This window comes from Helianthus annuus, chromosome 15, assembly GCF_002127325.2.
Source record: "Helianthus annuus cultivar XRQ/B chromosome 15, HanXRQr2.0-SUNRISE, whole genome shotgun sequence".
Classification (NCBI taxonomy): domain Eukaryota; kingdom Viridiplantae; phylum Streptophyta; class Magnoliopsida; order Asterales; family Asteraceae; genus Helianthus; species Helianthus annuus.
In genome coordinates this window covers 155,038,800-155,065,363 of record NC_035447.2, presented here as the reverse complement: position 1 = coordinate 155,065,363, position 26,564 = coordinate 155,038,800, and the positions used below count along the sequence as shown (strand labels likewise).

Below are 26,564 nucleotides of genomic sequence, written 5' to 3'. Positions count from 1 at the left end.
TTTCAGAGGTGAGAATGGGTAGGGGCCTTTTTCTTTGTGAATTCTGATACGATCCATGTAATCAAATGTAATTACATTAGAGTATACTAATATTATAGACATAATATTATACATATTGATGGCATACAAGAAGTTTTCTATTCGTAAACTAGAGTTTTTTTTTTTTTTAATATGTAACGCGTCTAATAATCAATTATACAAAATAATTTAATTTGTGTTTTAAAATCATTGCTTTCATGACGTGCTAATTTAACTCATGTTTTTTAATTTTTTTTTTAAAATTTTCTAAGGTGCTAAGGCTGGAGGGTGTGGGATGGAGCCTCTAGGGGCTTTATCAGGACACGTCAACGTCATATATGATCCACGTCAGCCAGTGGGCTTTATAACGTCCTCCTTTAACTTGTAGGGTGTGTGATAAAGCCCCATATTAAACAAAATTAAAAAAAATGTTATTGGATGAAATGATGTGGGCCCCACCTACCCCCTCCCTTCTTCCTCGTTAACATGGTAAAGCCCAATCAATGGCGCCCGGTTTAACTAGCAGGGTGTGGGGTGAAGCCACCACCCAGACGCCATTGAGGCTGAGATGTCAAGGGTGACGTCCCCATACCCTCCAGCCTAACCTCAGATTCCTTATACCTTCTTATTGCTGGATCCAACCTTATAGTAGGGGTCAAGATCTATACATACAGTAGAAAGTTACGACCACTTACATAAGTCTGACATATTGGATTGTTGAAAAAAAAAAACAAAGGCATGCTTGAAACCATAATTTATCCGTAACCCTTCGACAATGTCAATGTCATCCTCCTAGCACCCCTTGAAACACTGTTGCAGCTGTCTCGTAGTCGTCGTTAAGAGAAAAGCATAGCCAAAGTCGTCTATAACGTAACGTGATCTAAAATTTGATGGAAGAATTTACTGACTATTCTTCTCTTACAGCATGTACTTTCTTTAATGTAAAGTAGTTTGTATTTTAATTTCAATGTGTGTTATTGTTGGAAATCAGGCCCTTCGATCAAACACAAAAGCACGAGATTGAACGAACTGTTCGACTCTTTTATTAGTTTATCAATGAGAGCACACTAATTACAATGATCCTAATCATCTATTTATACTAAACTTATTCTAGTCCTAACCCGACTCAAACCCTATTAATAAAATAAAATAAACTAAAACACTTAGCATCCTCCAACTTTTGAGTTATGACAAGATTAGTTCCAACAATCACCCCCCTAATCTTGTCAATAACTTTCTTCACATTAGAGCCGGTTCATCACCTTCATATCGGGTCAAGTTCACCTATTTATCTTTCAACTTTGGACACTCGTTATAATGATCATATTCTCCGCACTTATAACATTTCACGTGACTTTTATCCCGGAACCGCTCATTACCATCTCGACCTCTCCCGGACCCACGGCCTAAAGCCTTCTCGGTTCAACTCGAATACAAACTCGCTACCCTTGTAACATGTCACATGGCATTACGCTGGAAACGTTCACTAACATCTTGACTCATCACGGATCAACGACCTTTACCCGGTCACATCCGAGTCACCCGATTTGAACTCCAACGCCATTATCTTGACACCCGTACCTTTTCCCGATCAAACTTGTTCCAAGAGGCCTCTCCATCGACCAAGAAAACAAAGCCACCCGCTTCTAACGTTTTCTCACCTTGCCAAACGAAGCAAATCCAAAGCCACCTGCTTTGACGATCTTTTACGCCCGTTTATCATCCAACACGCCGGTCTCCTCTTATCACGAAACAACACGATCAACGCACCAGCGAATCCTACTATTGTCACCGGATATATACCAGTTGCTCAAACCCGCAACTAATAACCGAACAACCTTGAATCATCTTTCTTTCATCACCGCTAATAGCTACGAACACCGATGTTCATCACGGTCACCCCCGTCATCTCAACCGGTTCTTACCCGCAACAACGGTTGACCTGAACACCATAACGTCTTTTTTCCTTACGTTGATCAAACAGGTAAAAAAACCCACCAACTCAGTTGATTCACCTATGAATACTTTTACTTATGTTCCTTGAAAACATAATCCACCTATAGACCAACTTTTGAAAACCATGCACACGTACATACCACCTGTGTTTTAGGTGTTGGTTCAGTTCTGTTTAAACATAATGGAAAACATGAAAAACATACCTGTTACAGCAGACAGTGCAGTGGAGAATCCAGTTATAGATGATGCCATCGAGTTAGACATAGATGTCAGTGTGATCTGGTTCCTCCTTAGGATGCTGACTGATGATGGTGATAATGAAAACCGACAAGGGAATCGGTTATGGAGATGGAGGTCGAATGTGATGTTATGCTTATGGGGTATGTCTAATTGTGTAACTGTCTAACCCCTTAACCTCCACATAAGTCTCCTTATATAAGCACACAGGAGGAAACCTAATTAGTTAATAAGGGTAATACGGTCCATCAACAACTACCAACTAATTATTTAATAGGTTATTATATATATTTTGATCTATATTATGTAAATGATTATAATGGCTATAGATTAAATATTAACACATAATATATTTAATATTACATTCTCCCACTTAGCCGATTCATTTACTATGAGTATTAGATAAGCCTGATCAGGAGTTAACACTCATTTTAGCCTTAAACAAGTACTATAGCAGAGAAATACAGCCGTTGAATCATTATGCGACTCAGGACCCCCATTAATCATACTATAGCCTTAATTTAAAACCTAATCGTCATGATCAAAATACGCATAAGCCCTTTGTTTGATTTGTAGCTTTATTTGTCTATATGCCATTATACCGGTTGAACATATTCTAAGAGACATACAAAATCAAACTGAGGAAATTTCGTTAACATAAAACATAAGCTAGTACAATATGCTTAAATAAGGTCTTTACTAAATCCCATATTCCGAACATGTTCTTTGTAAAACTTAGGAGGGAGACCTTTAGTCATCGGATCCGCAAGCATATCTTTAGTACTAATATACTCGATACAAAGATTATTTTCCTCAACTCGTTCACGTACGAACAGATATTTTGTATCGAGATATAAACCAGCTCCAGTCGAACTGTTACTGTTCGAGAAACTAACGACAGCTGAATTATCACAGTAAAGCTTCAATGGTCTAGAAATGGAATTAACAATTTTGAGTCCAGTGATCAGATTTCTAAGCAACGTTCCATGACAGGTTGCGTTATAAACAGCAATGTACTCTGCGATCATTGTGGAAGTTGTGGTCAACTGTTGTTTATGACTCTTCCATGAGATAGGGCCGCCTGCTAACATAAAGATATAGCCCGAAGTGGATTTCTTGTCATCTTTGCATTTTGCAAAGTCAGAATCAGAATAGCCCACCACTTCTAAATGATCACTTCTTCTATAAGTCAGTTTGTAGTCTTTCGTCCCTTGCAGATATCGAAGTACCTTCTTAGCTGCTTTCCAATGATCTAGGCCAGGATTAGTCTGATAACGGCCTAGCATTCCAGCAATATAAGCGATATTTGGGCGAGTACAGACTTGAGCATACATCAGGTTCCCGACTACTGACGCGTAAGGTATCTGGCTCATTTGCTCCTTCTCAACCTCTGTTGTCGGACACTGGAATGAACCGAAAACATCTCCTTTAACTACAGGAGCGACGGAGGGTTTGCACTGTTGCATGTTATAACGTGTAAGGACACGATCTATGTAAGCCCTTTGGGACAATCCTAAGATCCCTTTGTGACTATCTTGGTGAATTTCGATGCCAATGACGTAAGAAGCATCTCTGAGATCCTTCATGTCAAAGTTATGCGAGAGTAACCGCTTCGACTCATGCAACATGTCTAAACTATTACTTGCCAATAGAATATCATCTACGTAAAGGACAAGTATAGTAAAGTTGCTCCCACTCATCTTGAGGTAGGTGCATTGATCCACTTGATTCTTCATAAAACCTTGTTTCTTCATGACTTCATCAAACTTGAGGTACCACTGACGTGATGCTTGTTTTAACCCGTAAATGGATTTCTTCAACTTACAGACTAGATGCTCCTGACCTTCAGGTTTAAAGCCTTCAGGTTGTTTCATGTAAACATCTTCGTCTAAGTCTCCGTTAAGGAAAGCGGTTTTAACGTCCATCTGATGTAACTCTAAATCAAAATGAGCTACTAGGGCCATGACGATCCTTAATGAATCTTTACGAGAGACAGGTGAAAACGTCTCTTGATAATCAATTCCTTTTTTCTGAGTGTAGCCCTTTGCAACCAATCTCGCTTTGTAGCGTTCAACATTCCCATTCGGATCCAATTTTGTTTTGAACACCCATTTGCATCCTACAGGTTTGACACCTTTGGGTAATTCTACCAAATCCCAAACGTCATTTTTCTTCATGGATTCAAGCTCATCAATCATTGCTTTATTCCATTCAGAAGACTGGTCACTGCTAATGGCTTCATTGTAAGAGATATGATCATTGAGCTTTCCATGATCCATTTCAGTCAGGTAGGTAACATAATCATCCCTATTAGTAGGCCTTCTTTGCCTGGATGACCTAGGTGCAGTAGTTGCATTGGGTACAAGAGGAGTAATCGGAGTAATGGCAAACGACGAATATCTCCCCCCCGCGTCTTGTACTTCTTGCAATTCTTCGTAAGGGTTGGTACTGCTCCCACTGACCTTGAAATCCTCCAGGAACGCGGCACGCGTGGTTTCAACAATACGGGTGACATGGGAAGGACAATAGAAACGATAACCCTTAGAATTATCAGGATACCCGATAAAGCAACAGGTAACTGTTTTAGGGTCAAGTTTCCTTAGGAAAGGATTGTAAAGTTTTGCTTCAGCAATGCAGCCCCATACTTTCATATATTTAAGACTCGGTTTCCTTCCTGTCCAAAGTTCATAAGGAGTTTTAGGGACAGACTTAGAAGGAACTCTATTGAGTATATGAACAACTGCTTTTAACGCTTCAGTCCAGAGGAATAATGGTAAATTAGTGTTGGCTAACATACTGCGCACCATGTTCATAAGGGTACGGTTTCTTCCTTCAGCGACACCGTTCTGCTGAGGTGTACCAGGCATGGTGTATTGGTTCACAATCCCCTGACCCTTACAAAACTTATAAAATGGACCAAGAGCTTGACCCACATCAGTATGTCTTCCATAATATTCACCGCCTCTATCTGATCTCACAACTTTAATCTGACGATCTAATTGCTTTTCAACTTCATCCTTATAATCTTTAAAAGTTGTAAGAGATTCAGATTTCTCCTTGATAAGATACAAGTACATGTAACGAGAATAATCATCAATGAAGGTGATAAATGAAGTATGTCCTGTTATGCCAGCGATTTGGTAGGGACCACTAATGTCAGTATGAATGAGTTCTAATAAATTAGAGCTCCTAGTGGCACCTTTCTTATTCCCTAATGTCATTTTACCTTTAAGACATTTGACACATGTTCCAAAATCAGAGAAATCAAGAGGAGGTAAAACTTCATCCTTTACGAGACGATTTAATCGTTCTCTTGAGATGTGGCCTAAACGTTGATGCCAAAACATGGATGAAGTTTCTAAGTCTCGTTTCTCTTTCGTCTTTGTGAGTGATTCATTAATGTTATATGACAACAAAGATTTGGAAAAGCCATCATCTAGTTCTAATCTATAGAGACCACCATCCAGAACACCAGTACCATAAAGAACAGAATCATAGAGGATAGAGAGTTTGCGATGACCATGGGAAACAATAAAACCGTCCATGTCTAACTTTGGTCCTAATACAAGGTTCCGAGTTACCTCAGGAACATATAAGGTATCATAAAGTTTAATACATAAACCAGTTTTCATAACTAATTGTAATGTTCCAATGGCCTTCACTTCTAATTCTCGATCATCCCCAACCTTAAGCGTTCTTTGGTTTCTTTCCAGCTTCCGGATTGAAAGGAATCCCTGAGTTGAATTGGTAACATGAACCATAGAACCAGAATCAAACCACCAAGAATTAGCAGGAACACTTAAATTATAGGACTCAAGTATCATAAAATAATTGTTACCTTTCTTAGCCAACCACTCCTTAAAGTCAGGGCATTCCTTCTGCATGTGTCCTGTCTTTTTACAGAACTTGCAGCGGGTAACTAAGGAGTTCTTAGAGCTGGAAGGTGCACTTGTATTAGGATTAGGCCTTTGGACTTTTGAAGCATCCCTCTTCTGATGATTATTCTTCCTCTTCTTATAGTTGGAGGTGGTGAAGTTAGCAACATCGGTAGTGCGATCCATCCTCATACGCTCTTCCTCCTGTACGCACATGGTGACCAACTCACTCATCGTCCATTTGTCCTTCTGAGTGTTGTAATTGATCTTGAATGCTTCAAAGGATGAAGGAAGCGAAGTAATGATGAAATGAACGAGGAAACCATCACTGATTTCCATTTCTAGCCCCTTCAGCTTATTGGCCATGTCATTCATCATCATGATGTGCTCGCGGATGCCGCTCCTCCCATCATACTTAGTTGTCACCAGCTTGAGGATAAGGGTACTAGCGTGTGCTTTAGACGTCCCTTTGAACTGCGCCTCCACATGTTCCAAGTAGGTTTTAGCATCGTCAGAATCAGGAATAGCTCCCCTGATTGCATTGCTTATGGATTGCTTCATAAACATAAGAGACATGCGGTTACACCTAGTCCACTTTTCATGAGTTAACTGCTCAGCAGCAGTACTTTGAGTGGTAAGGTCCGCTGGCTTATTCTCTCTTAGAGCATAATCAAAATCCAGCAATCCAAGTGCAAGCATGAGAGCATCCTTCCATGCAGCAAAGTTATCACCAGTTAAAGGTGGAATCCCGCAATTGGGCGCTGATAGTGGAAATAAGATGAGCAAGTTATGATACTAAGGAAGAAGTCCTAATGTGATCTAAGGGCACGTTAAACTAAGGCAGGCATAAATAATGACCATTTTACATTATGAAGCTGTGATATTGTTTATTACTAACATCAAAATAATAGACTTAGTTAAAAAATTCTACTTAAACGAAGACAAATCAGCTTTGGCCAGAAGTGTAATCATTTAAGCATATGTGCAAATTTGGTTGTAACAAATCAGCTTTGGGCAGAAATTGAGAAAATCACTTCAGTTATGCACTTGTTGAGTATACCATCTATGAAGGAATTAAATCAGCTTTGGCCAGATATTAAGACATTCATGTTTATGATGCACACTCAACATAGCTTTCGTAATACTTGAATGATAAGTAGATGTATCAAATCAGCTTTGGCCAGAAATGATACATCAGAAGCTCATTCAAGTAAAGCCATTTTGGTTTTGTAAAACATTATCTGATTCTGATAAATTAAACTAAGTAATTACAAAACCAATTATTTAGTAGCAAACCACCTGTTAGCGCGGATCGAACTGAGTTATGAGATCTCAAGTCAGTTATGAGGTGCAGGGGGACATCGTGCCCCCGCACGGGGTTCGGGGCGGAGCCCCGAGCTAAATCTTAGTTCACATTAAATACCCTAAAATAATGAGGTTTCGAGTCAGGTCTCGACTGAGTTATGAGATCTCGAGTTAGTTATGAGGTCTCGATTCGCAATCTTGTTGTCTCGAGTCGGAACCATGGTCTCGACTACTATATCTTATGAGATCTCGACTCATGATGAGGTCTCGAGTCGCAACCACGGTCTCGGGTTATGACTTTATGGTCTCGAGTTATGACCTTATGGTCTCGAGTCGAGACCTTTGTCTCGAGTTGTAAACTTTTGAGCCCTTATGATTTCGAGTCGAGACCTTATGGTCTTGAGTCCAGATCTATTAGTCTCGAGTTGTGAAGGTTTAAGGACTTGATGATTTCGAGTCGAGACCTTATGGTCTCGAGTCGAGACTAATGGTCTCGAGTCGTAATCTGATGGTCTCGAGCCCACTGTTGATAGCTGTTTATTGTGATAATAACTGAAAACTCGAATTCTAAGGGATTATGAGATATGATTTCCTGTTTTAAGATGATCTAATTTTATCAAAATATTTCGAAAAATTATAACTGTATATCTTTTAACAGTTTTCGAATAAACTTAAAAGATAAAATTGGATCAAACATGGAAAAACACTCATCAATCCTGAATACATTCCAAAACATAACAGAATTTTTGAATTTTCCTAAGAACATGATGAACCGTAAAAAATAAAACATAAATTCTGGAACCCGAAACCTGAATTTTTATGGTTTTTAAAACAAATTTCGGTCATAAACATAATCCAGTTGATTTCGAATGAACATGTGATTAACCTTTCCAAAAACAGTGATCTCGAGTGGACATATTCGACTCAAAACCGGCTATTAGTTTATTAAGTTAAAAATTTCTGTTTTCATGATTTCAATCCCAGAATTAATGGATACGAAAACAGAACTGACTAATCAACATATGCTCTGATACCACATGTTGGTTCAGTTCTGTTTAAACATAATGGAAAACATGAAAAACATACCTGTTACAACAGACAATGCAGTGGAGAATCCAGTTATAGATGATGCCATCGAGTTAGACATAGATGTCAGTGTGATCTGGTTCCTCCTTAGGATGCTGACTGATGATGGTGATATGCTTATGGAGATGAAGGGAATCGGTTATGGAGATGGAGGTCGAATGCGATGTTATGCTTATGGGGTATGTCTAATTGTTAATTGTCTAACCCCTTAACCTCCACATAAGTCTCCTTATATAAGCACCCAGGAGGAAACCTAATTAGTTAATAAGGGTAATACGGTCCATCAACAATTACCAACTAATTATTTAATAGGTTATTATATATTTTGATCTATATTATGTAAATGATTATAATGGCTATAGATTAAATATTAACACATAATATATTTAATCTTATATTAAGCTTTCAACAATAATTAAATTCATGCAACCATACACCAATGACCAACCGTCATCTTCTTGAATATTCTTTTCCACAATAATTACAACTTCAATTAATATGGCTTGATCACGCAATTCGTACCAGAAAAATCGTCTTTGACGACACTGTTTTCTACACCAATCACTTCAACAACCCCGGTTTCACCTCTGTAACGCCGTCACACCCCCGCTAGGGGTGCTCCCCCCTTCTCGAAAAAACGACTCTCAAAACTGCCAACCGTTAAGCTCTGATACCAATTGTTGGAAATCAGGCATTTCGATCAAACACAAAAGCACGAGACTGAACGAACTGTTCGACTCTTTTATTAATTTATCAATGAGAGCACACTAATTACAATGACCCTAATCATCTATTTATACTAAACTTATTCTAGTCCTAACCCCACTCAAACCCTATTAATAAAATGAAATAAACTAAAACACTTAGAACCCTCTAACTTTTGAGTTATGACAAGATTAGTTCCAACATGTGTTACTCGAGTGTATTGACTTGGATTTGGTTGGTTAGTATAATTTGTTCCTCATCAAACAAGCATTATCCAAATCTATACTAGCTTGCGATTCAGTATCACACATGTGGTATCTTGTCATTGTCTATCTCTTTTGGGTCACCTCTTGAGGAGTGACGGATCTAATAACTATTTGCTTCGTTTTCTTCATCACATCTCGTATTTTCTTTCATGAATAAGTTATTTATTTCCATTTACTAAGCATCTTGCTAGCTATTTGAAATGGATTTAGAAAGAGCTTTATTTTAATGTTGTGGGGTGTGATTCTGGGCTTCCCGATCACCCCTTCGCCACATCACCTCCACCTCTCACTACCTTACCCTCTGCAACCTTCAATCACACCATTCCAACTCATCATCAACAACTCACATATATGCTCGGGGAGATCAGGGAAATCTTTCGCGGGCAACGAAATTACAGAGGGGGGGTGACTTCTAATTCTATTTGCCCTTTTTGCAGCTTATACAATTGTCGCTCAGATTAAAGTTCTTCAAATTAACTCCTTCCACTAGCTTGTTATGAACAAGAAAATTCATCTTTTGAAGGTGAATGTGCCCCATCTTCCTATGCCATAATATCGACTTCTTTTCTATAGCTTTTGACACGAATAAGTCGTTTGAGGTTGTGGTTGTGACGCTCATATCAAGTACGTATAAGTCGTTTTCTCGCGGAGCTCGCATAAGAATCCACTCCTCGGGAATTACAAACCCGGGCTTCAGGAATCAAGCACTGCTTGTCGGTAAAGTGAGTTGTGAACATTTTGTCATTGATTTGTGAGATACTCAGAAGATTCTTTTCCAGTTCAGCGATATAGTTGACTTTATCGAACGATACCATCCCTTTGGATAAAATTACCCTCTCCAACTATTCTCCCGCCTTGATCGCCCGCAAACCCAATGTAGCCCCCTCTAATAGGTTTAACACCGTACAACAGGGTTATCATTCTCATCATGTTCCAAGAGTCCCCTCTATCCATGATCCACTTTGATATAACGGATCTTGGAAGCCCCTGCACATGGAAATAAACGATTACTTAAACAACGAGACCTAAGCCTTAGCGGTCTTGGGTAGGTTTACAACAATCTTCGCTACACTCACATTCTCACTTTGGTGTAGTACATCAATGATGAGACACCGAGATCACCCAAGGTCATAAAGGCTCTTAGTATCGGGATGCATTTAACAAGGAAATGCATGAAATGGTGGTGGGTGATGACGGGGGTAGCCCAAGACTAAATAAAATGACTAAATATGTAAACGCTCAAAGGGTTAAAGGGTTCAATGGTTGAAAAGCTGAGGAGATGAAGTAAAGCAATACGGGAACAGTAAATAAGTCACATCCACGGACAGCTCCACCAACTCGCTAGCCGCAAAAGCAACGCAGGTCTGTAGAGCACACGCTATTATCCAAGGGTCAAAAGGCTTTAACCCCCAAAAGGGGAAACCCCTCACTGCAAGCATAAGTCACTTGTCAAATGCATTCTTCTTTGGGGAGATGTCTTCTCCTATAAATTGACACTTCATTTACTTCAGAAGACATTCCTACACCAGCCCTGATTCTCTTAGTCTCTGGTCATTCATCTTGAGTGTTTGCTTCATGCGAGTCACTCTCTTTCACATCCAACACACACATTCTATTTGCTCCTTCGTCCGAACTTGAACATATTCAGGAGAAGGATCCTCAGCAAATAGCAAAAATAAACTAGTGAACCTCCTTCCACGTCTTGCAAACGTGGGGGGACCCCACGACCTGCGTTAGGCAAAGTTGAACCCTTCAACCCTTTTGCCTAACCAGTCTAGCTACTACCGTTGGTCTATTATCTGTTGCATCAACAAGTTGGCGCCCACCGTGGGGCTACGCCACTATTTCTTCTCAAAAAGACCTAGTTGTGTAGCTCTCTTCTCTTGAAATTACAATATCAGAAAGTGGATCCCCGGGAGAAGTAAATTAGGTCCCAAACGTGTCACACCCCCAAAATCCACATGCGGAGTACCACCACTTTGGGGCGTGACTGACCAGGATCCAGCCACCAATTATAATGTGCAATTTAATTAATAACATAAGTATGATCCACCAACCACAGGGTTAGCAACCATCATAATCAAGTTTAAAAGTTTTAAGTTCAAATAGTAACATAAGTAGCGGAAGCGTAGACAAAACAGTTTAAACAAAGTTCATGGTTCAAGTTTATTTAGAACCCAACACATGGGTTAGACGACCACTACACATCCCCAAGTAGCAAGCTCCTGAGTCACTGGGTACCTGCAAAGCATGCAGTAGGGTATCAACAAAAATGTTGGCGAGTTCACGAGTTGTCCAGTTTTTAATTACCAAAAACTTGTTTCACCAGTTAATTTATCCGTTTATACATGCCATGGGGAGTTACCCCATAAGTAAGCGACTAAACTGTTTGTCCAATACCGAATACTAATTAACCCCACGTTTCCGCAGTGCCCCATTTGCCAATGTTCTATCATCATTGACGGTTGCCAGAGTACATTAGTTCACTCCCGTTCCCAGTAACAAGGGTTGGTGTGAGGCTGGTTAGACCTAAATAGCGCTATCAACTAATAACCCGTTCGCCAGGCCCCGGCGACTAATCGGTATTATGTAGTAGGGACTTGAGTGATAGAGTAACGTTTAGTGTTGCTCGTTGCATTCCGTATAAACAGTAATTAATTAAGAGTCCCGCACAAGGGGAGAAAATAGGTTTGTATCCCTTACAAGGGACAGCGTTGTTTTAAGTTTCGTTTTCCCAAACCACCGGGAACGCATGCTTTAAAAGTTGTGAACTCACCTTGGGTTGCTCGGTAGATTAGTTTACTTGGTCAAACACGTTGGTCACCACGTCCTAGCATGGTTACCAGTATAGGTCAGGCTCGGATACAGTTAAGTCACGTAGGTTTTACACGTAACTAACACATAGCATACATATCACGTTATTAGGCCTGTCCTAGCAGTTAAACAGTTATAGATAACACATAGTTCAATTAATCAGGCAGTCCATATAAATCACATTGTGGCCCAATAACTAAAGTAAGTAGCCCAGTCGAGACAAGGTGGTCTCGACTCGAGAACACGCGGTCTCGAGTCGCAACTAAGAGGTCTCGAGTCGTGAGTGACTGGTCTCGAGTGGTGCCGGCATGAGTCGAGATCTCAGTGGTCTCGAGTTCAGTCTCGAGTCGAGATCATGAGATCTCGAGTCGAGATCTTGCTAGTCTCGAGCCTTGATGTCTGCTGCTTGAGTTGGTTGGTCAAGGTCTCGAGTCGCAATCACTGCGGTCTCGAATTGTAACTCGATGGTCTCGAGTCGAGATCATGGGTTTTGACTCCAACATCACCTGCTGATTCTAGAACATCTGCAAAATTGTACTAACCAATAGAATTTCATTTTCATGTAATTGTGTACTATCCAATCAAATATTGCAAACATGTTTTCTTGCCTAATCTTAACCAAAACAGATCAAACATAGCAAATTTAAAATATTCATAATACATTCATATCATTTTCATGTTGTTCATCTTTGCCTAAAAATCTTAACTCGATAAAACAGTTCATATTCATAATCACCAAACATGGATATTCAAACAATCTATCTAGCACATCCAAATAATACAATGCATATCATCAATACTCAATCATTTAATCATTCAAAACAACCAACAACTATTATGTTATTCATTCACTCTAGTGACACCATTTAACACCTAAACATCTAGTAAAGCACTTAAAACACTAACCGGTTGTGAAAAGGCACCGAGTCAAGAAAGAAGGTGAGAAAATGAAGTGTCCGAGTGATGATGATGAGCTTGACCGAGGCTCCTTGTTGTTGTCGATTGATCCGAGAGAATGGGGAAGAAGGATGTTGAGACTTAGGGTTTTAGTGAGAGAGAGTGTACAGGAGAGTGTGTGAGAGAATGTTTGGTTGCCCAAAAATGGTAAGGTTGGCTAGGAGCATGGGTTTTTATACTTGTTCCAAGTTGATGCACCCTAATGGGTTCCGAGTGGGCTGAGGAAGGCCCAGCTGTGCATGCCCCCAACTGGCCCAACTGTTACTTGTTTACTCGAGACCGGGTGTTCTCGAGTCGGGTTCATGATCTCGGTTCACTAGTACTTATACACACATATATATTTATTTATTACATACACGTTATCAAAACATAGCACATCAAGATAATTCACACCTTTCATTTAATAATCCATACGTACACACTACTAATACAAGAGGGTTACTCGGGAAAACCTAGAGTGTCGCAAAACGCCTCCACCCCGGGTACTAGCCAAGCCCACGTGGCAATACCAACTTCTTTTTCAACACCGGGAAGCACTCCCGAGTTTCTCACTTTCAACACCCCAACTCCGTTCAGATCTGGAGTCCCTTCTCCCAATGTTGGTGTCTCCGACACCCCAACACGTGTCGAGCTCACCCCTGAGGGGGTTGCTAACAATTTCCTTGAGTTGAGATCTCTCCTCAAGCAATATGTAAATAGGGAAAGGGAAAAAGGAGTGAGGATTCGTCTAGATTATGATGAGCTTGAACCAACGTTATCTCCCGGAGGTCTGTCCCTCCTTTTGCATCTAGGGAGGAGGTTGGTCCTAGTAATCCTCCAAATCCTAACCCATATCTGTACGTGAGACCAAATCCTACAACACACCCTCTCTTTTCATCTCAACCGGCTACTTGTGGTGCTCTTCTGGGCCATGAGCTGACCTTAGATCAGCTCCTGCAGTCCCCAGTAACAAGCTTTCCAGCTTCTACAACAACTTCATGGGAACAAGCCCTGTCCGTGCTTCCATTGGCACGAAGTGCAGTTATGAGCACCCCCCTTGGAGTTAGCTGCCCAGTTGCACCTGGAAGCCTCCAAGGCTTCAACCCTATGTCCCAGATGATGACCCAGATGATGGCCAGCTTCCTGTGGCAACACTTCATCAATCAAGTGCTAGCCACTCAGGGGAACAACAATGGTAATAACAACGTGGGTACAAGGGTTGAAGAAGATTTGGCCAAGCCTTATAAACCAAGCAACCTTTCATGCTTTTCACAACATATAGCCGATTATGACTTCCAAACCAAAATCAAGATGCCGGCCCACATTAGAACATATGATGGGACGGAAGATCCTGAAGACCATCTTCAGATCTTCACCGGTGCAGCGAGAATCGAGAAATGGTCGAACGCTGAATGTTGCTTAATGTTCATGCAAACCCTTGTGGGGTCAGCAAGAATATGGTTCAATGACTTACCTGCTCGAAGCGTTCGAAGCTTCGATGATCTTAGCAAGGGGTTCTTAGCCAATTTCTCCCAACAAAGGTGATATGTCAAAGATGCTACAGTGATCTTCCAGATCAAGCAAAGAGATGACGAAAGACTTCGAGAATTCATAGAGAGATACAAGAAGGAAGGTCTAACTTACGTGGGGGCAGATGAGAAAATGAAGGTGGTCGGTTTTATGAACGCCATCACATCCAAATACCTCACAAGTGAAGGGAGTAAGGGACAAAATGGCTGAAGGGAAAGGCAAGGAAGTCAATATGGTGGATTTTGATGGAAGGGTTCCACAAAAAAGACAACGGTTGGAAGCTTGGGAGCTTCAGTGTGTTTGTTTTCCTCCAACAGAAAAAGATCCTCTTTCAAACCCTCTTGTGATAGATGCAACTGTGGGAACGTTACAAACAAGCAGGGCTTGAGAAATGAGGAACGTTCAAGGATTCAACCCTCTGGGACCTCCATAAAAGGTATTACCGATATACCCCTTAAGCCTTTAGGACAATTGACACTTCATGTTCGTTTCAACGAAGGTCAGAAGGAAAGAATCCAACCACTCACCTTTGTGGTCATCAGTATACCTTCATTCTATGATGTAATCATCGGAAGGCCAGGACAATGTGCATTTTACATGGCCGTATCTGTTGGTCATGGCACAGTCAAGTTTCCCACCGAGAGGGGAATAGCAACCCTCCAACCCTCTCACGAAGCCTACTTGGCTGAAGGTGAAACTTCCAAAAGCGAAGAGGATAGACAAAGGATGGCCATCAATCCTAGATACTCTGAACAAAAAATAAGGGTCAATCCAAGCCTTTCACAGGAAACCCTCTCGTATCTCGAAAAATTGTTAATACGCTACAGCGATGTCTTCGCTTGGTGTCCAGAAGATATGACAGGGATCCCTCGGAACATCGCCGAGCACGAATTAAGAATACCACCGGATGTCAAGCCCGAGGTTCAAAAGAAAAGAAGTTTGGCACCAGAAAGAAGTCTGGCCGCATGCCAGGAAGTTAAGAAGCTTATGTCAGCCGGCATTCTCCGAGAGGTCAAGTACCAATCATAGGTTGCAAACCCAGTTATGGTCAAGAAGCCAGACAACTCCTGGAGGATGTGTATAGATTTCAAGGATCTCAACAAGGCTTGTCCTAAAGACTGCTATCCACTACCGGAAATCGATCACAAGGTTGACTCGCTCACCGGTTACCCTTTTAAGTGTTTTCTTGATGCTTACAAAGCGTATCATCAAATACTCATGAAAGAAGAAGATGAGGAAAAGACGGCGTTTCACACTGATAGAGGAATCTTTTGTTACCAAAAGATGCCTTTTGGCCTCAAGAACGCTGGAGCAACCTACCAACGTCTAGTAGACAAAGCCTTTGCAAGCCAAATTGGTAAAAACATGGAAGCATACGTCGACGACTTGGTGATCAAAAGCAAGACGGAGTATCAAATGCTTGATGACATCTAAGAAACTTTCAAGAATCTCAGAAAGGTTAACATGAAACTTAACCCTGAAAAATGCTCATTTGGATTTGAAGAAGGAAAATTCCTGGGTCACATTGTCGGGAAACAAAGCATCAAGGCTAACCCAAACAAAGTAAAAGCTGTCCTCGAAACCAAACCACCGAAAACCAAAAAGGAGGTGGAAAGCTTAAACGGGAAACTTGCAGCCTTGAAGCGTTTCACCTCCAAGTTGGCTGAAAGGTCCATACCCTTCTACAAAACACTCAAAAATTGTTCTGATAAGAAGGATTTCAAGTGGACTGATGAGGCTGAGGAAGCCTTCAACCAGATGAAACAACATCTCGCTTCCTTGCCAGACATTGCAGCTCCGGAAACGGGAGAATTAATTTCAGTCTATCTATCCATTGCTGAAGAGGCCATAAGTGCAGTCCTCACCATCGATCGGGACACGGCTCAGGTACCCGTTTATTTCTTCAGCAAAACTTTAAAATTGGCTGAGACCAAATACCCTCCCCTTGATTGATGAATTGGAAGTTCAAGACGTAGTCACCGAGGAAGATCCAAACTGGATGACACCTATCAAAAAGTTCCTTAAAAATGGTGAACTACCCGATGATCAAGTAGAAGTTGAAAGGGTTAAAATCAAAGCAAGGCAATATGTACTGCAAGGAGAAAACCTTTACAAAAAGGGTTACCTTGCCCCATTGCTAAGATGTGTTGGTCCTGAGCAAAGTAAGTATTTGATCAAAGAGGTTCACGAAGGCATATGTGGAGCTCATTTTGGAGCTAGGTCGGTGGTTGCAAAACTCATGAACCTTGGATATTTCTGGCCCTTAATGCACCGTGACACCACTGAGCAATTGAAGAAATGTGATGCTTGCCAGATTCATGCACCAATCCCAAAAAATCCCAAGCATGATCTTGTCCCAATAACCTCGGCATGGCCATTCCATAAATGGGGAATGGACATTGTTGGACCATTCCCTCCAAGCAAAGGAGGAGTAAAATTCTTGCTAGTGGCAATAGATTATTTCCCCAAGTGGCCCGAGGTTAAACCACTCGCAAAGATCATAGGCAAACAAGTCATTGACTTCGTTTGGGAAAACATCATCTGCCGTTATGGATTGTCGGGAGTAATTGTCACCGACAACGGGAAGCAATTTGCTGAGAAGCCTTTCAGCGTTTGGTGTAAAGAGTACAGGATCAATCAGATCTTCAGCTCAGTGGCTTACCTGCAATCAAATGGTCAGGTTGAAAGAACAAACAGAAGTATAGTGGCAGGTATCAAAACAAGATTGGGAAGGTACGAAAGCAACTGGCTCGACGAATTGCCTAGTGTTCTATGGGCCATAAGAACAACCGAAAAAACAAGCCATAAAAGAACACCCTACAGCCTGGTATTCGGATCCGAGGCCGTGATCCCAGCCGAGGTGGGAGTTGTAACACAATGAATTGTCAACATGGATCCCGAAACAAATCAAAAAGAGACCATGTTGAACTTACAACTCCTAGAAGAGGCACGAGACCAAGCTGCAATCCAAGACGCCAAATATAAGCAACAAATGGAAGGCTACTACAACAAGAAAGTCAAGAATGAACGATTCAAGCCGGGGGACCTAGTCCTTAGAAACAATGAAGCTAGCAAAAAAGAAAATCAAGGAAAACTTGGCCCAAAATGGGAAGGTCCATATACCATCCTTGAAGCAGACAAGGGTGGATCCTACAAGCAAGCAGATTCAGAAGGCAAAAGGCTTCCAAGGCATTGGAATGGCAAAACCCTGAAAAGGTTCCATGTTTAGACAGGAAAGTTTGGTTAGTATCACAATGTATTTCGAACAACACTATGAATACCTTTTGTAAAAAGCAAGTATTGCTTGAACGAATGAAATTGTTTTATCAAACTTGTCTTTCTATCCTAAAATCAGGTTGAGAACCTAGCAAAAAACTCCATGGCAAGGGCCATGAAAGGGGATGAGCTCCCAGGACACATCGCTCAATAGGTTCAAGGGTTGAATGAACCTATATAAGGGGTGAGTTCCTAAATCAATACAACTCCATGAGACTCATTAAGTTAAAACAAAATTGTCTCATAGACGGGTCTGAACAACCTACACCAAATGTTCCTCAAGCTTTAGAAATACAACCAACAAACATGCTTATGAAGTCAAATGAAAAAATGATAGAAAGGATAGGTGTTATGTCTTCTTGTTAAAAACACTAAGGCTAAGTGTCTGCAGCACTGAACCCTTTAAGGTGTAAAAAGCATAAAGGCAACACAAACTCGACAAAGACAAAGTTACAAGAAAGCGAAAATAATCCAAAGGATGACAACTCGAACAAAAAAGTTAAAGATACAAGCCAAAATCAAGTAACAAAACTAAGAAGCCTTCAAGGCTTCAAGCCACCTTCATGACAACTCGAAACCCCAAAGGCTCCAACCTACCTACGAATAGCCAAAAAGCTTGAAAGGTTAAAGCCAACCAAACTGCCTTAACAAAACAGGCACAAGTATAAAAACATAACACAAAGAAAATAGTCAAACGTCATACCATAATCAAAGAAAGCCCCGAAAGACTTTCAAACAAGAGTTATGGCAAGTCCTAGTAACTTGCAAATTTAGCTATTGTTCAAACGGCCATAAGGGCCTAGAATACCACCAACAGGAACCTTAAGGGTTCCTAAAGACCTAATAATGTTTAAAGGTTACAAACCACAAATTGTTTTAAAACAAGTGCTAAGAAAGCTACAATTTCATGCATCAGTAGAAGGCTTAGAGACCCCAGAACTGCTACCTTTGGCCTTCTTAACCTTCTTAGCTTTTGGACCCAGATCCTCAACAGCTGAACCTTCCAAACTGGCATCCTTCGAAGCATCAGATTCCCCAGGAAAAGTATCTTCACTATCTTCCGAGTAGGAACGTTTCCTTGAAAGGGAGCCAAGCATTTCAGCACATAACTTTTCATTCAAACCATCCGGCTTCAGTTCCTGCAAAACAGAGAGAGGCTTACCATAACAAGAGGCAACCTGACTCACATACGGGTACGACAACCTCTCCATTTGTTCAACGGAACTCTTAAAAACATCGGAAGCTTCGGGACGGTACAGGGGAGACTTCTCTAAGGGATGGCCAGACTCGTGAAGCTTATAACCCGCAACAAGACCTTGGTGTTTTCCCAGATTGAGCAGTTTAGTGTAAACATCACCAAGAGTGGAGTTAAACTCTTTAGAATGCAAGAGATAGGTAACCACCTGGTGAAAACCCTGCTCAATGAGCCATTGGTTATCTCCAGTTGCCTGGGCAACCAAAGTCTTCAAACCATCCTTCTCCTCATCAAAAGCTTTCTGTTGCACAGCCAAGGCCTCCCTATTAGATTTCAGCTTCAGAAGGCTAGCTTCAAAGCTCTTCTTGAGATCACCCATCTCAATTTCGTGCCTCCTTGTCAACTCCTCCTCTTTCTTGGTCCAAGCCAATTCCTTCTCAGAAAAGATCTCGATCTCCTTCTTCATGGCAACAATTGAAGCTTTCATTTTCTCCTTCTTTTTGGAACCCTCCTCATACTCCTGCATCCCTTTAGCAAAACGAGTAACACCTTCAGCCAAAAAGGCAAAAAGGTTGCAGGAGCTGAGCATCATCCTAGAAATAAGATGATCAGCCTCCATCTCAGATATGGCACTTCGAACATCGGGAGGAGCAAAATGAGCCAAAGCTTCGGCACAAACAGCCGGATCCTTAAAATTATCACCAACCTTAACCCCCCAGTTAGGCACATAAACATCTTGACCCTCTGAACCTTCGAAGCTCTCAACACTTTTGGCTGATAAACCTTGGATAATAGGAGGGGTACCCTTCTTAATCAATTTCTTCTTCTTGCTGGAAACAACTAACTCCTTTTCCTTACCCTTGCCAACATCCACAGCCTGACCCCCCGACGCCTCAATATCATCACTAACATCGATGGGCTCTGAACCAGAAGGTTGATCAACACCCTTTAGATAACGTTGGGAACGACGGGTGGAACCTTTAGAAGCATTAACCTTAGTAAAGACTTTAACATTTGGAACATTGACATAACCAGAACCCTCAAACCTGTAATCAGAACCCTTAACAACCGCATTTTCGCCAGGAGTGGCAGCAACATCATCAAAGGCAACATCAGAGGTGTCATCACTTTTAATGAAATCAAGGGCAGACATAACTGCAACACAAATATAAAAAACACATAAGCAAGCAAAGAAAAGGAACAAAAAAGCAAGAAATGAATAAATGCATACCCTTCCCATCTCTAATAAGCACCGGATCCTGGTTAGCCTTTTCCCAAACTTTACTTATACCCAACAACACCAACAAATGCTCAGGAAAAGGGCGAAGCCTCGAAGGGCACCCCCTAAGAATTTCTAAAAAACGAGTGTTTATCTCGGAATCAAAGGGCTCCGGCTCGTTCAGAACAGCATCCAGGTGTCTCCAAACAAGTTTAAAAGGAACAATTTCCTCCGACACCCAGAAAAACCGATCTTTCCAAACCCCAAGTGTAGAAACCATGGACGAAATAAAACAAGTGTCAACTTGACTGGTTTCAGAGGTGAACCAATCACTATTCTTAGCAAGCCGGAAAAAGCGACGGAATGATAAAAGAGTGGGATCATACCCGCAAGCCCAACACAGAATCTCAAGGTGTAAAACCCTAGCCATACCAAGGGGATGAATCTGACTAAAAGACACTCGATAATATTCCAAAATATTCAAGACAAAGTTCGAAGACGGATAACGAAGATTGGAAAACTCAAAATGACGACAATACAAGGCGATCATACCAGAAGGACAGTCATTGATGGATTTATCGCAAGCCGGTGCAACCGGTTTATACTTTGTCCCTATACCCCATTCCATACAAAATAAATCGACTTCCTCTTGGGTCAGTCGAGAAAAGGATTTCGCCATATCCTTACGAGCACCCATGACAATGAACAATTAAAGAGAAAATAAGAAAACGGAACTGACCTGATTTAGAAAAGGGGGGATACTTGGGAGAAATAAAGAGCAAGTTATGTTCTTCGATAAGAAAAATGTGTAAGTAAATGAGATTAGGGATAATTATCAAAACAGGCATAATTTAAAACCGCCGCCTGACAAACTGCCACGGGTCTTGTCAAATTCCAAAATTCAAAAACCGTTTCAACGTTTCAACCCTTGAACCCTCGAAGCCTTTGGACAGAAAAACACACGTATAAAATTCAGAAGTCTTTGAGCTCATTTCCCAAAAACCTCTGACTTGGGGGGCTGATGACGGGGGTAGCCCAAGACTAAATAAAATGACCAAATATGTAAACGCTCAAAGGGTTAAAGAGTTCAATGGTTGAAAAGCTGAGGAGATGAAGTAAAGCAATATGGGAACAGTAAATAAGTCACATCCCCGGACAGCTCCACCAACTCGCTAGCCGCAAAAGCAACGCAGGTCTGCAGAGCACACGCTATCATCCAAGGGTCAAAAGGCTTTAAACCCAAAAGGGGAAACCCCTCACTGCAAGCACAGGTCACTAGTCAAATGCATTCTTCTTTGGGGAGATGTCTTCTCCTATAAATTGACACTTCATTTACTTCAGAAGACATTCCTGGACCAGCCCTGATTCTCTTAGTCTCTGGTCATTCATCTTGAGTGTTTGCTTCATGCGAGTCACTCTCTTTCACATCCAACACACACATTCTATTTGCACCTTCGTCCGAACCTGAACATATTCAGGAGAAGGATCCTTAGCAAATAGCAAAAATAAACTAGTGAACCTCTTTCCACGTCTTGCAAACGTGGGGGACCCCACGACCGGCGTTAGGCAAAGTTGAACCCTTCAACCCTTTTGCCTAACCAGTCTAGCTACTACCATTGGTCTATTATCTGTTGCATCAACAGTGGGAGAGTATCATATGTCAAATGTTTGAAGATCACATTCGCTAAGGTTTGTACTTGAATGCTTGGGTTTACTTTAAAGTCCGAGATTTCATGGGACGACTTCAGTGGTTAGGAAGGTGTACATACCTATTTGTGTTTACACGGTGAACACATCAATGGTCAAGAGGTGTTACAGCTCTCCTAATGAGACCAAGACAAGACAAAATCAGTGATTTAGATCATAAGCGGGATGGATTGGCTGGCACCTGCGGCATACGGGGCCTTGAAAGATTACCATGCGACAATAAGATAGAATAGATTTATTTGAGAATACAAAATATGTGAGTAACAAAAGAGCACTTTTATATCCTTAGATGAAATCAGATTTGAGAAAACAAAATATGTAAGTAACAAAAGAGCACTTTTATATCCTTAGATGAAATCAGAGGTGTATAAACCGTGTTTCGTTTCGGTTTTTACACTTAACCATAACCATTAGCTTCGGTAATGGGATTTCCTTAAACCATAACCAAACTCTAATTTCGGTTAATCGGTTATGATGCTTGATTATGATTGGGTTTTTTACTCATTGTCTTTTTTCGACTCCAATGTTGACTTCAGGGGAATAGGAAGAGAAAGAAGGAGAGTTGGTGCTCGAATACGTTGTTGCAATTGGCAGGACCGCCAACAGTGGCAATGGGGAATGAAAAGATCCTTTATTTTGGATAATTTAAGAAACCCAATTGCATTGAACTACACCCAAACGACTTATTGCTATTGTTTTGTCTGTTTGGACAATTCAGCTCTAATAATAGTAATCTAAGCAAATTAAAAACCTAGAACGTCATTGCGACGACATAAACAATCAAACAGCAAGCTGATAAACAAGTAAGAACTAATGTTGATTCAAATACCATAGTGAAGAATCATGCATGAAATGTAAACTAGACAAATTGCTAGAATTCTAGTATTAAGAAGACGTTACACAACATGCTTCAATCACATGATAAACGAGACCAAAATTGAACATCTATTCGGGGTTTATGTTCCGTATATATGTCTGTGGACGGGCTTTGCATCGAAACCCTTAACCACTTGCATCCATGGCTTTTCTATAGCTGATACAGAATCTTTCGAAAGATGCCCGGCAAACACAACAGGTTCTCTAAAGGCGCAAAACTCAAAATTCTTCATCCTACCATTTCTACTTTCTATCAACTTAACTTACGTTTTAATTTCTTTAATGTCGACAAATCATGACCGTTTACCTTTCTATCATCTTTATCAACTGGCATCCCAAAGTCGATGAAGCACATTGCCCTGCAAAAAAAGCACTCACCAAACGTTCTCAATAATATGCAATTACAATAACATATTATAAATACAAGCCAACATCTGACCCCTCATATATATGATGATGGTATTTCAAATTTTCGTACATGATGACGATTGAGGAATTTGTAGACGATGGAAATGTAAGGCCGATGACCTCTCCAAGGAAGTCATGATATCCTTCTGGCAAGAGAAACGAGTTGTGCATTGACCATTCTCCTAATTTTTTTGCCTCCACATCAACTGCGTAAACTTGATTTGATGACGTGGATAATATTAGCACGTTGCTATTTTTGGGAGTAAACCCTCCAGCTGTAACAGAGGCGCCATCCAATGTTGATATAAACTAGTGCTGCCTTTGCGTCGCAAGATTAAATATATACACGTCTCCGTAGCAGTTGATAGCAGCTAGCCACTATCCGTCAGCACTGGTAAACATTTTTGTAATTGGCGGTAAGTGTTCATCACACTCCTTACGACAAGGGGTGAACCTATGTGTTAATTCCAGGCTTCCAACATCTACAACCTGAAACATTATACAGATTATGTTATTTCAGAGGATGTGTGTGTGTGTGTGTGTGTGTGAGAGAGAGAGAGAGAGAGAATGGTCACTTATGTATATCATTCTATCATGTCCTGAAATCATCAACCTAGAAGAATCAGAAGTAAAAATCATGGAATGGGCAAAAGGTAAAGATGAAGGGAGTTTTCTTTTACTTATGAACCATATATTTTTCCCGATTCCGCCCTTTTTCAACTAAAAAAGACAAGGCTTAACGTGACTGGAATAAACAAAAAATCTCCCCGAAGGTGAGATGGAGCTACAAGCGATCTTTCTCAACCCCGTGCTCTTAACCCGAGCCACCATATCTGTAGTTGAAACACCACCATCCCGTTTCACATCAACAGTAAGCACATCTAACCAGTGTGGAGCCTGAACCAGAAGAAGATGAGCCAACCTGTCACTGTCAGCTGTCCTACACACCAACTGAATTGGTGGTATTTGTGGTGCAGGGCAGATATATCATGTGGAGCGAATTTGGTGAATTCGTTAGCGGAATACGCAAAAAGCTTAGTGTCATCACCAGCGGATATAAGCATGGGAATGCCCTTATAAGCCCATTTATTGTAACTAAACTCAGCTTTCTTTTCCCTAACACCTGCTCTTTTTACTTTATCTTCAGGCAATAAATCTTCATGAGTTATGGGTATAGCAACGGTCAAGGCTCTTACATCATGTAAGGTGACCCGTAAGTGGGTTAAACTCCAAGAAGAAAGTAATAGAAGAGATAATAACGTGGGACAATTTCCTGCTGATTTTTTAATTATGCAAACTCACTTCTTAAATACACAAAATAAAGAACATGGAATTAAACGTGCTATGCAACTACTCTAAGTGGAGATACAGCTGGATGGAGATAATGCAACGTGGTTGATGATGATGGTTGAATTAATTAAACACATGCATGCAGAATATGCGGAAGATAGTTGAAGACTTGTTCTCTACTTTTCAATCACCATAACGAGCAGGCTTGTTGACATTCCTGTTGGGCCGGCGCACTGTTCCTGGATCAGCTATATGGCTGTGTTGTGTTAGTTGGGCTGTTGAGCTCACTTGGGCTGTATCAATGGTCTGCCCCTGAAGAATCACCTCGTCCTCGAGGTGTTGTTCAAAACTTGGATATTGCAGTGAAAATGCATCTGAATCTTCCCAAGTAGCCTCGGATAAATCTTTGCCGACCCATTTCACTAGCAATTGAACGAGCCCTTGATCAGTCACTCGTGAGTTAATTATTGCCTCCGGTTGATATGGGTCTGTTTCCCCGACTTGAGTCAGGTCGTCCGGAACATCTGCGGATGTTTGGTTTTGCACGCTTGGTTTAAGTAACGACACATGGAATACCAGATGTATTTTTGACGCCGGGGGAAGCTCCAGCTTATAGGCAACAGACCTAATTCTTTCGATTATGCGATATGGCCCAAAGTACCGTTTGGAAAGTTTATGATTATTTCGATTATCCATTGAGGCATGTCTGTACTTTTGCAACTTGAGATAAACATAGTCATTAACCTGGAACTCTTTTTGCAGACGATGGTGATTTGCTTGAGTGATCATTTCTTTACGCGAGCGTTCCAGAGACTGTTTTAGCATAGCCGTAAGTCTTCCATGGGCCTCTAAGGATGCCTCAATTGATGCTGTGGATGTACTTCCCAAGGTGTGATCATGAATAGCTGTGGCGTCTCGTCCATACACCGCCCTATACGGAGTCATGTTAATCGAAGAGTGGTCCGTCGACTTATGAAAATCACGAAGCCACCTTGTTTAAACTCTGACAAACGGCATCCATTTCGGAATACCAAACCGAATTTTAAAAAATTAGTAACCGTATCACCGGCTTGTCGCAACAAAATTTACGCAATTGTTTCATCTTGGGCCTTCGGTCTGATATTCAATCGGAATTAGCAATCCTCAAACCCACATATGCGTGCGGCCTAGCCCGTGCGGTTGAGGAAAAATTTACCCAACCCAATAAACCAAAACCTTTTCTTCCACCCAGATCTTCTACGTCTTACAATTCCTCACCTTCCACAACCATATCACCGACTTCCCAGGCCTCCTCATCCATAACTTCCAAAACCACCAACTCGACCGCCCCTCCCCTTCTGCCATCACCACCAAAACCATTACCATTTACCAAACTTTCCCCAGAAGCTATTCAACAAAGAAGAAAAGACGGTTTATGTTTCCGGTGTCCCGAAATTTTTTTTCCTGGACACAAGTGCTCTCCTCCACAATTTATTCTTATTGTCGATAACGAAGACTTCCCGAGCATTACCGATACTCCACCGTCAGATCAGGTTGAAGATATTCAACCACCTCAGTTCATGTCTTTATCAGATGCAGCTTTCTTCGGTATGTGTTCGACTCAGACGTTGCGTATAACAGGTTATATCAAGGGTAAACCGGTCACTATTTTGATCGATTGCGGAAGTACTCACAATATAATACAACCGCGTATCGCTTCTGCCCTTCGTCTTTCAACAAAAATCATTACAACCCTTTGTCGTCATGGTCGGTAACGGGCAATTTATTCATTGTGAAGGTCACTGTCCAGATGTGCAAGTGCAACTCTAAAAAGAGACATTTCAAATTCCGTTTTTTATTTTTCTGGTTCAGGGAGCCGATGTGGT

The 26,564-nt window shown here is 41.1% G+C and overlaps 1 pseudogene; it reads right to left on the bottom strand.

The window, feature by feature from the left end:
• Positions 1-22,905: 22,905 nt before the first annotated feature.
• Positions 22,906-26,564, bottom strand: part of LOC110914588 — a 41,413-nt pseudogene continuing 37,754 nt past the window's right edge.